Below are 9,236 nucleotides of genomic sequence, written 5' to 3' on the forward strand. Positions count from 1 at the left end.
TATCTCCCTATTTTCCATTGAAAAAGCTTTAAATTCGGAATCAATGCTTGATAACATGAAACTCCTATCCATTTTCAAAGTTGAAGAAAAATCGATGCCGAAAAAAATGTGGAAAAAAATCTCCCAAAATTCACTGAGTTGAGATATCGTGTCAAGCAATGTCGGATACTATAACCCAACTATTTACAAAGTGAAATCACGTGTTTTAACGAATGCACCAACGAGATTTGGGTTCAAATTTACATTTAAATAACAATAGGTTCTCTTGGCCAGATTGGTATTATGAACCAAAATATTTTTCGGCCGGGTTAGTAACGAAAGGGTTAATTATTCATCATTTTAACATCAACTTTACTTTACATGCATGTATGAGGCAGATTGTTCTAGGGCCAGATGTTTTTCCTGCCATTTACCCTTACCTGTTTCCAAGATAACTAACATTTCCCTATGGCCACACAGTGTTTGGAAATGATTGACACCACCTTTTATATGAAGGTGATACTTCTGAACTATCATGCAATGTCAAGACCAGGTGACACAAGCATATGCTACAGCTTGGCCAGGGTAATGTGCTGTGGCACTGAACCTGAAACCATGTGGTTGGAAAGCAGAGTCCTTAACCACACAGCTATACCTGCAGCTTCCTAAGTAGAGTTAATTTTAAATTTAACCGACCCCTAACTTCCTTTGGGTGTTTCTTCAGAGTTAAAAATAATCCAATATTTTAACATTTGTTTCAGTTTCTGATGTTTCTTCTGATAGCTCAGATGATGAACCCATCATCAAGAAAAAGAAATCACCTCCTTCGGTAAGTATTGCTCTTTAAACCAATTGTCTTGACCTTTATTAGCCATGGGTTCTTTTTTTTTGTTTCCTTTTTGCTGGGAAGGAAATCTTTTATGCAGTTCGATTTCATGGTCAGTACTTCTGGGTTCTTTTTTTTTTTTCCTTTTTGCTGGGAAGGAAATCTTTTATGCAGTTCGATTTCATGGTCAGTACTTCTATGGCCAGGCATTTTTTTTCACAGAAGACTAGAAACAAACATTGCTTGCATGATGGGGATGTTTGTGCACCACCCTCATGTGGGCTTCACACACACACACACACACACACACACACACTACAGGTTTCAATCAGTCTACCAAATCCGTTCACAAAGCTTCAGTTGACTACAATAGAAGGCATTTGCCCCAGGTACCACACAGTGGGACTAAATTCAAGACCACATAATTAGGAAGCAAGCTTCTCTAGCACATGGCCCTGCCTACAGCATAAATAAACATTTCCTGCTGTTCAGTTACTCTTGCTTCTTCCCCACCCCCTCACGTCCCCTTAATGTGGCTCGTTAAAGAGAGACCTTTTAGATTAGCTTCTCTGCTCTCTTTGCTTTCATTACATCCTTTTGTCTATCATCTATACTCTTGGTTGATTTTAGGCAGCCAAAGTCTGGAGAGAGAGAAACAGGATAATTATATGGCTAGTCATCGGTTCTTTTGGTCACTGCTGCAAAGAAATGATCTGGCATTAAGCTGTTTACACTTTATCATGGTTCAGCTATTCACCTTGGGCCTTATCAGGGGTTGAGCCATCTCCACTATGTCAGAGCTATACATCTCTTCTCTTGGCCAACGCAATTATATCAAAAACCTCAGTTTTATACAAAAGGCTAACCTGCTGCTAACACTGTTTAGCAAGTGAAGACTGTCAAATCGCTGCCATTAGCATCTGTTGGTTTTCTCCAGTTGTGTTTTAAACCTTAACATCCTGTAATGCTTTCTCTATATAAAACTTCTTGATTGTTTTAGAAACTAGAGTTTTTTATGAAACACAGTCCAGTATAAAAGTATTGCATGAATTTGGATGAAAATTACCAATAAATTACAGTGATCGTTAGTATATAGTGTGCATGTAATATTTTTTACCTGTTGCCATGTCATTTTCACCTGCCAAGATGCAGTTTAGTTGATTATATGTAAAGGTTTTTATATATATTTACAGGATGTTAGTTAATGGGCATTGATTTCTTAATTTTGCATGGCTGTGTGGTAAGAAGCTTGTTTACCATGGTTCTGTGTTCAGTCCCATTGCGTGGCACCTTGAGCAAGTGTCTTCTACTATAGCCTCAGGCCGACCAAAGCGTTGTGTGTGGATTTGGTAGACAGAAACTAAAAGAAGCCTGTCGCATATATATATATGTATGTATTTGTGTTTCTATATTTGTCTCCCCACCATTGTTTGACACTGTTGGTGTGTTTACATTCCCGTAACTTAGCAGTTTGGCAAAAGAGACTGACAGAATGTGCACTAGGCTTACAAAGAATAAGTCCTGGACTCGATTCGTTCGACTGAAAGAGGTACTCCAGCATGGTGACAATCAAATGACTGAAACAAGTAAAAGTAAATAATATAACCAGGTTCTAGCTTGGCCCTGGAGGAATTGTTGTTGTGCTTAGAAATGGAAGAAAGAAAAATTTGGAGAAATATATTTAATAAAATATACGTGTTGCAAAGAAGGATACTCTAATGGAAGCAATTGCCTCCAGTCCAAAATATGGCTTGTTGCTAAAGTGTGATGGAAACAATAGTTTTGGTAGCCTTTTAGAACTGGGATGTAGAAAGTGAGGTTGTTTGGGGTTTTTTTAATGTACTAGTGTTGATCCATCTTTACCTCGTCAAAGCAAATTATTTTTACCATCATCATCATTTCTGGAAGGTGTGATTCAAACTCAACAACAGCCTTCTGTTCCTTCTCTAGCACCTGACACTATTCTAATGATTAATGACTTGGATTTGGTTCTTCTATTCCATTTTGATCAGGATGAGGAGTTACATGAAGACGTGAAGAAAATTCTGGAAGGTGCCAACCTAGAAGAAGTCACTATGAAAACTGTTATAAAGCAGGTAAGTGCTAACATCGTTAGCACAGTTTCTTTTAACTCTCCCCAAATTATTGATAGAAAGAAAAAAAAAAGGTATAGGCTGTTTTTTGTCTCCAGCTTCAGGCCTGACCTCCATGGTGTTATTTGATCCTGTACCTGGCTTCCTGAACCGTTTGTGCCCAGTTCTGACCGGGATTAGAGCCAAGGCTGTCATATATAATGGATCTTTACCTTTTGACCAGCAGATGTAGAAAATAAATTTTTCGTAACTGAACACTTTCTACCAGTATACCAAGTATACTGGTAGAATGTGTCATATAAAACAATTTTTATTCTTAGAGTTTTCGAGAAAACTTTATATTTATAAAGTTAGTCATATTTCAGTAACTTCAACCGATCAATGACGTGTATTCAGCTGAATTAAATTACTGCTGTTGTTTGTCAACAACAACTCCCGGCAGTGTATATATTGTTTGTCACTGTTATTTATGACATCATTCATGCGTTTGTACTGGTTTTAGGGTTAGGGAGTTACTGAAAAAATGTTAAATGAAGAATTGGAGTGGGTGGGAGAGGGGGGGGGCAAACAATTATGGTGGTGCCATGAAGTAAACATGCTTCAGATACACTTGTTTATCCATACAAACAATATATACACTGCTAGAAGTTGTTGATGACAAACAACAGCAGTAATTTTATTCAGCTGAATACATGTCATTGATTGGTTGAAGTTACCGAAATATGACGAATATTTACGAAACTTCGTAAATATAAAGTTTTCTTGAAAACTCTAAGAATAAAAAATTGTTTTATATGACACATTCTACCAGTATACTTCATATATTGGTAGAAAGTGTTCAGTTACAAAAAATTATTTTCTAAATCTGCTGGTCAAAAGGTAAAGGCTTTCAATTTGGTCATGTTGTATTTAAAGAATCAAGACTGTTTAACAATAGACCATGAAAGCTGAATGAGTCATACTGTAGTCTAGTTGCCAGCCATGTGATCATATTTCAGTTCTTGTGTCAGCAACAATCATTACTGCTTCTTCCGCTCCCTAAATGAGTGCAAAATATTAAACTACATCCCATACACATTTTTGGCTTCTTCATCCAAAGCCCCATTTTGTTTTTGTCATTATTTGAAGGGGATGGGGCTGAAAAGTGCCTGGCTTTGGGTAAGAGAAAATACAGGAGGACCAGTTAATTATGATTTTACTCAACATATTCCCCTCTCAGACTCACACACTTATTGCAGGGGTCCTTCGGTTTTTCTAAGCCACCCCAAGTCTGCACCATCACAGTGTTGATTCATTTGTTTCTTCATCTATTTATTCCATGCTAGCAAGACTTACATGGGAAGGTGGATGAGGCAGGGCCTCTATGGCTGGATGTTCCCCTTAACTGTCTTGACCCGTTTTTCAAATAAGGTGATTTTTTTAATTCTAAAAGAATTCAAAAGCAGGCATTTTGTTGACAAGAAAGGTCAACAGAGGTCACCAGCTATAGTGCATCTGGCTGCAGATGTAAACATCATTTATGTATATGGTAGGTCCTTCCAGTCTCCATCTGCCAAAATTACTAAAATGGCATCGATTGGCTTGGGGTGGTCATACATAGAAGGGCTGGACCTGAAGCAATACGGTTGGGCAGCTTAGTGCATGTGTGCAGGCTTGTGCTGGTGCTGCGTAAACACATCCTTTGTGCCAGTGGCACAAAGGGGTGCACTCACCCCACTGTGAAGTAGTTTGTGTTTGGAAGGGCATTCAGCCGTAGAAACCATGGTCAGAACAGACAATTGGAGTCTGGGAAGCAGGTATTAAATGATGATGATGATGATATGTGTGTAATCTTTCTGATGTGTTTTTCCTGCAGGTATATGCAAAATATCCTGACTTTGATCTCACCCAAAGGAAAGAATTCATTAAATCAACTGTAAAACAGGTAATTTGTTTTTTGTTGTTAGTGGGGCAGGAGTGTTGGAGAATCAGAAAAATATTTTTGAGTTCACATAGCACCCAGCTCCATCGTTTTCAAGGTCAATGAAATAAAGTACAAATCAAATACTAGAATCCATAGTATTTGACTGGAACTCCCCTCCCCCAAATTGCTGGATTTGTGCCAAAATTTGGAAATTACTGGGGGGGGGGGAAGCTGGGCAAAATACTTATTAGTATCTCATCCATCTTTGTTCAAATTCCACTGAGGTTGATTTTGTCTTTCATCCTTTCAGGGTCAGTGAAATACTGGGGTCGATGTAACCAACGTGTCCCCTTCCCCCAAAATTTCAGACTTTATGCCTTTAGTAGAGAAGAATATTATTATCTAGTGAGCTTGAATCCTGCTTGCTTGGAATGTTACCCAGCCAAACTGGCACGTAATGGGGAAAATACCATGTATTAAGTTTTCCCCTGAAATGTGAAAATGAACCCCAAACGGTGCATAATGGGAAAATATTCCAGAAATAACTTGACCCTGAAAGGAAAGAAACTCTAACCTTCGATTGGACAACGAAAAAATACAAGTTGCTTTTTACAGTAAATGTATTTTCACTTTTGTTAAACACAATATTTTAATCATTTAGAAATATTTATAAGTGAATGGGATTACAAAAATGTACAGTAAGGATTTATATTTCAGCTTTCTTTAAACAGACACTATTTTAATGTTTTTTGAAATTATTTTCAAGTGAATAACCATTTCAAAGAATTATTTTGTTATATTTAAGATATTTTAAAGTGAAAATGACTTTAAAAATATGGTAAATATTTCATAAAAGACCCATTGATAACCTCAGTGTGAAATAATTTTTTGTATCTCTTTTCCTAACATTTGGCTTCTGTTTCTAGCATGCGCTGCTACTACATAACAGCTATTTGCGATAAAGGACCCGAAATACCTGTTACATGATGGCAGAGCATGCAAGAAATAGCAGCCAAATCTTTCCTTTTCTGGGGAAAGAAGCCGTTTACGTATGATTTCAATGTCACATTTGTTGAAATCATGTAAAACTCTGTTGCTGGGAAATTCCGACTTTGCTGGTGCCGGGTTATTATGGGTGGTCTGGTTACTCTTATCCTTCTGCTAGTGTCTGTGTGTCTGTGCATTGCGTTACATTTCTGCCAAGGGAGGTAACAATGTGACTGAAGAAGGGGGGTGGGGTGTCGATATTGTGCATGTGTTCAACTCCAAGGCACGATTGAAAGGCTTCACTTAATGAAACAAGCTGAAAGCTCATTCATTATGGACGACAGTTAAAGTGAAATGACCTTAGAATGCAAACACCTGTTGATGGTGCACTTTTGTCTTTTACGTGTTCCAAACGAAAGGCTATTTTTTATTAAGTTTCGATTGCTTATTGGTGTTATGAGAGTAGACAAATACATTGGCAGAAGGGAAGGTAGATATGTTAGTTAATTAGATAGGTACATAGGTGAGTCTACAGATGATAAAGGTAGATAAGTAGCTGAAATAAACTGAAAATAATCTCAATTACTAAATAATTTGAACTGATCTTTGGTCATAGTTCAGCAGAGAAGTGTACAGGTTTTATCTTTTTTTACCTTTGTCTTTTGTTTCCTGAAAATATCTGCCAAACGTATTAAAAGAAGGTAAAGAAACGACACCATTTCGATTGTATCTGAAAGTTTTGATTAAATGGCACAGTTTCAAAGACAAATTGCTTTGAAATTCTTTGTGTTTAACATATTAAAGTGTTTTCAAATCTGTTGCCTTGCACTTTGGAATTTCCCCAGTTGCTGCTGGTTATTGTTCAAAGCAACAAACTGGCAGAACTGCCGTCTGTCTTTATGTTCTAGGTTCAAATTCTGCTGAGGTCAACTTTGCCTTTTGTCCTTCCAGGGTCAATAAAATAGGTACCAGTTGGGCACAGGGGTCAATGTATTCGATTGAACCCCCTCCTCCAAAATTGTGCCTTTAGTAGAAAGTAGATTCATCCAATCACTGTGTTCTGAGTTCAAATACTGCCATGGTCGGCTTTGCCTTTCATCCTTTCAAGGTTCAATAAGATAAGTACCAGTGATGCACTGAGGTAACCCCCTCCCCTAAAATTTCAGGCCTTGTGCCTACAGGAGAAAGGATTATTATTATTATTATTGCCACAATTAACTGCATTTTTCTTTCTTTCTTTTCTTCTCTTTTCAGATCATTTCCTGAGTTGTGTGTTGTAGTATTGTATTATATAAAGCTGGATGGAAGATTTATCAATCACATCTGTGTATGATGAGATTGGGTGGACGGTTGGGCCAGATGGGGGGTAGGGAGTAGGGTGGGGAGTGTGGGAAGGGTATCAAGCATTTCATTGTCCCCTTATCTCATCATGGCTCTATAATATTTCACTCATTCTCCCCACCTCTTTTTATTTTTCTATCTCTCTCTCCACATATTCTACATTTTCATTGTAATTTTCTTTCTCAATGGTGGTGATGGTGTTAACAGTGATAGATGTGATGACAAAGATGACGACAACGACAACTGGCTTATTCCATTATTCTACTTCAAAATACTTGACATTTTGTGGGGTGGAGTGTTTATCCCCCCCCCCTACTGTAAGTATTCTATCTTCCCCATACACACACACACACATATATACATACAAACACATAAGGTGGGGGAAATTAGTGCTCAAATACGAAAGGCAGAGTAAAGTACTCTTTTATTAAAGCTAAAAAAGAAACTTCACAAACTGCTGCTCAGAGTTGTTTCACATGACTATTCATCTGATGGTTCTTGTAATACACACCAGTAATGGAATTTTATAAATTGTGAGTTTATTTATGGAAACCAGTTCAACGAATAAGCATTTAAATTTGATTGGATAACTAATTTTTTTTTAAATTTATACATATATATATACATGCATTTATACAGAATAGGCCAAAAAGTCACAAACCAAAATTAAAACTCATTTAATTATATTACATATTTCAAAGACAACACGTTTTTATTTAATTACAAAGCCAAAAAAAATGTCAGCAGTATGATCACAAGTGTTCCGAAATGTCTGCAGTTTTTGTTATTTGTCACATGAGGAATTGCCAATTTCCTGCAAGGATCTTCAAACTGATTTCTTTAGACTTTTTTTTTTTTTTTTTTTTTTGAAGCTTGTTATTATGACAGATCCCCCGTGTCTTGTGTGATAGCACCAGGCAGCCACTTTGGTATTTGTCATGCACACTGCCTGTTGCATGACATGTTTGGATGCCAATGTGGCTTTTGGTTGAAGGAGTCTGCAATGGTTCTATTGGTTGCACCATGGAGACCGAATGGGGGAACCAGTTCAATGCACTCTGGAAGAGCATTGAAGGCATATGTACTTGTACACGACGGACAAAATGGCAAATGCTTTGGTGCATGACTTTTGGCTCTCTCTCTCTCTCTCTGTGTATATCGTCAGTCCTTTAGGCACATAGCTATATGTAACCCTATGTTAAGACACACTGTTACATATCCATACATGACACGTGGCTCTGTATTTAAAGAGATGAATATCTCCAAGCATCTGATTCACACGTTGTCTTTTCTCTCATTTCCTTCTCAAAGCATTTATGTAAATATAGCACTTAGTTTTAAAGTCCATTATTGCTATCAGTGTATGTTAAGGCATCGAGCTGGCAGAAATGTTAGCAAACAGGGTGAAATGCTTAACGGTATTTTGTCTGTCGCTAAGTTCTGAGTTCAAATTCCACCGAGGTCAAATTTGCCTTTCCTCCTTTTGGGGGTCGATAAATTAAGTGCCAGTTGTATACTGAGGTCAATTTAATCGAATGGCCCCTCCTCCAAAATTTCGGGCAGCCATGTTTACATTCTACTGGGGTCAGTTTTGCCTTTCATCCTTTCAGGGCCTATAAATCGAGTACCAGTCACATACTGGGGTCAATGTAATCCTTTCTCAAAATTTCAGGCCTTATGCCTTTAGCAGAAAGAATAATTATTATAATTGGTTTCAAATTTTGTCACAAGGCCAGCAATTTTGGGGCGGGGTAGAGGGTACTTAACCCTGAAAGGATGAAAAGCAAAGTTGAACACAGTGTAGTTTGAACTAAGAATGTAAAGGTATACAAAATGCTGCTAAGCCATTTTCCTGCTGCTTTACCAATCATTCTACCAGCTTGCCCACCTTAATGATTATTAACGACATGATTAAAGTTGAGTTGACCAAATCATGAGGCTCCCAGAGAAACTGCTTTCCCCTATTTCTTCTGCTTCTTTACATTCATATTGTGCCATGGTCGACTTTGCTTTTCATCCTTTCGGGATTTTCCTTTCCCCTGCTCTGGAAGTGAAAGAGTTCCATATTGTAAGAATCCATCACAAACTAATTCAGTTCAACATATTA

At 37.6% G+C, this 9,236-nt stretch overlaps 1 long non-coding RNA gene across 1 annotated transcript; it reads left to right on the plus strand.

The window, feature by feature from the left end:
- The first annotated feature begins 711 nt into the window (after window positions 1–711).
- LOC118761441 lies at window positions 712–7,861 on the plus strand. The gene is made up of 4 exons (XR_004997381.1): window positions 712–808; window positions 2,818–2,901; window positions 4,754–4,822; window positions 7,043–7,861. It is a non-coding gene; the product is annotated as an uncharacterized LOC118761441 (long non-coding RNA).
- Window positions 7,862–9,236: the final 1,375 nt, after the last annotated feature.

This window comes from Octopus sinensis, unplaced genomic scaffold (assembly GCF_006345805.1).
Source record: "Octopus sinensis unplaced genomic scaffold, ASM634580v1 Contig13618, whole genome shotgun sequence".
NCBI lineage: Eukaryota > Metazoa > Mollusca > Cephalopoda > Octopoda > Octopodidae > Octopus > Octopus sinensis.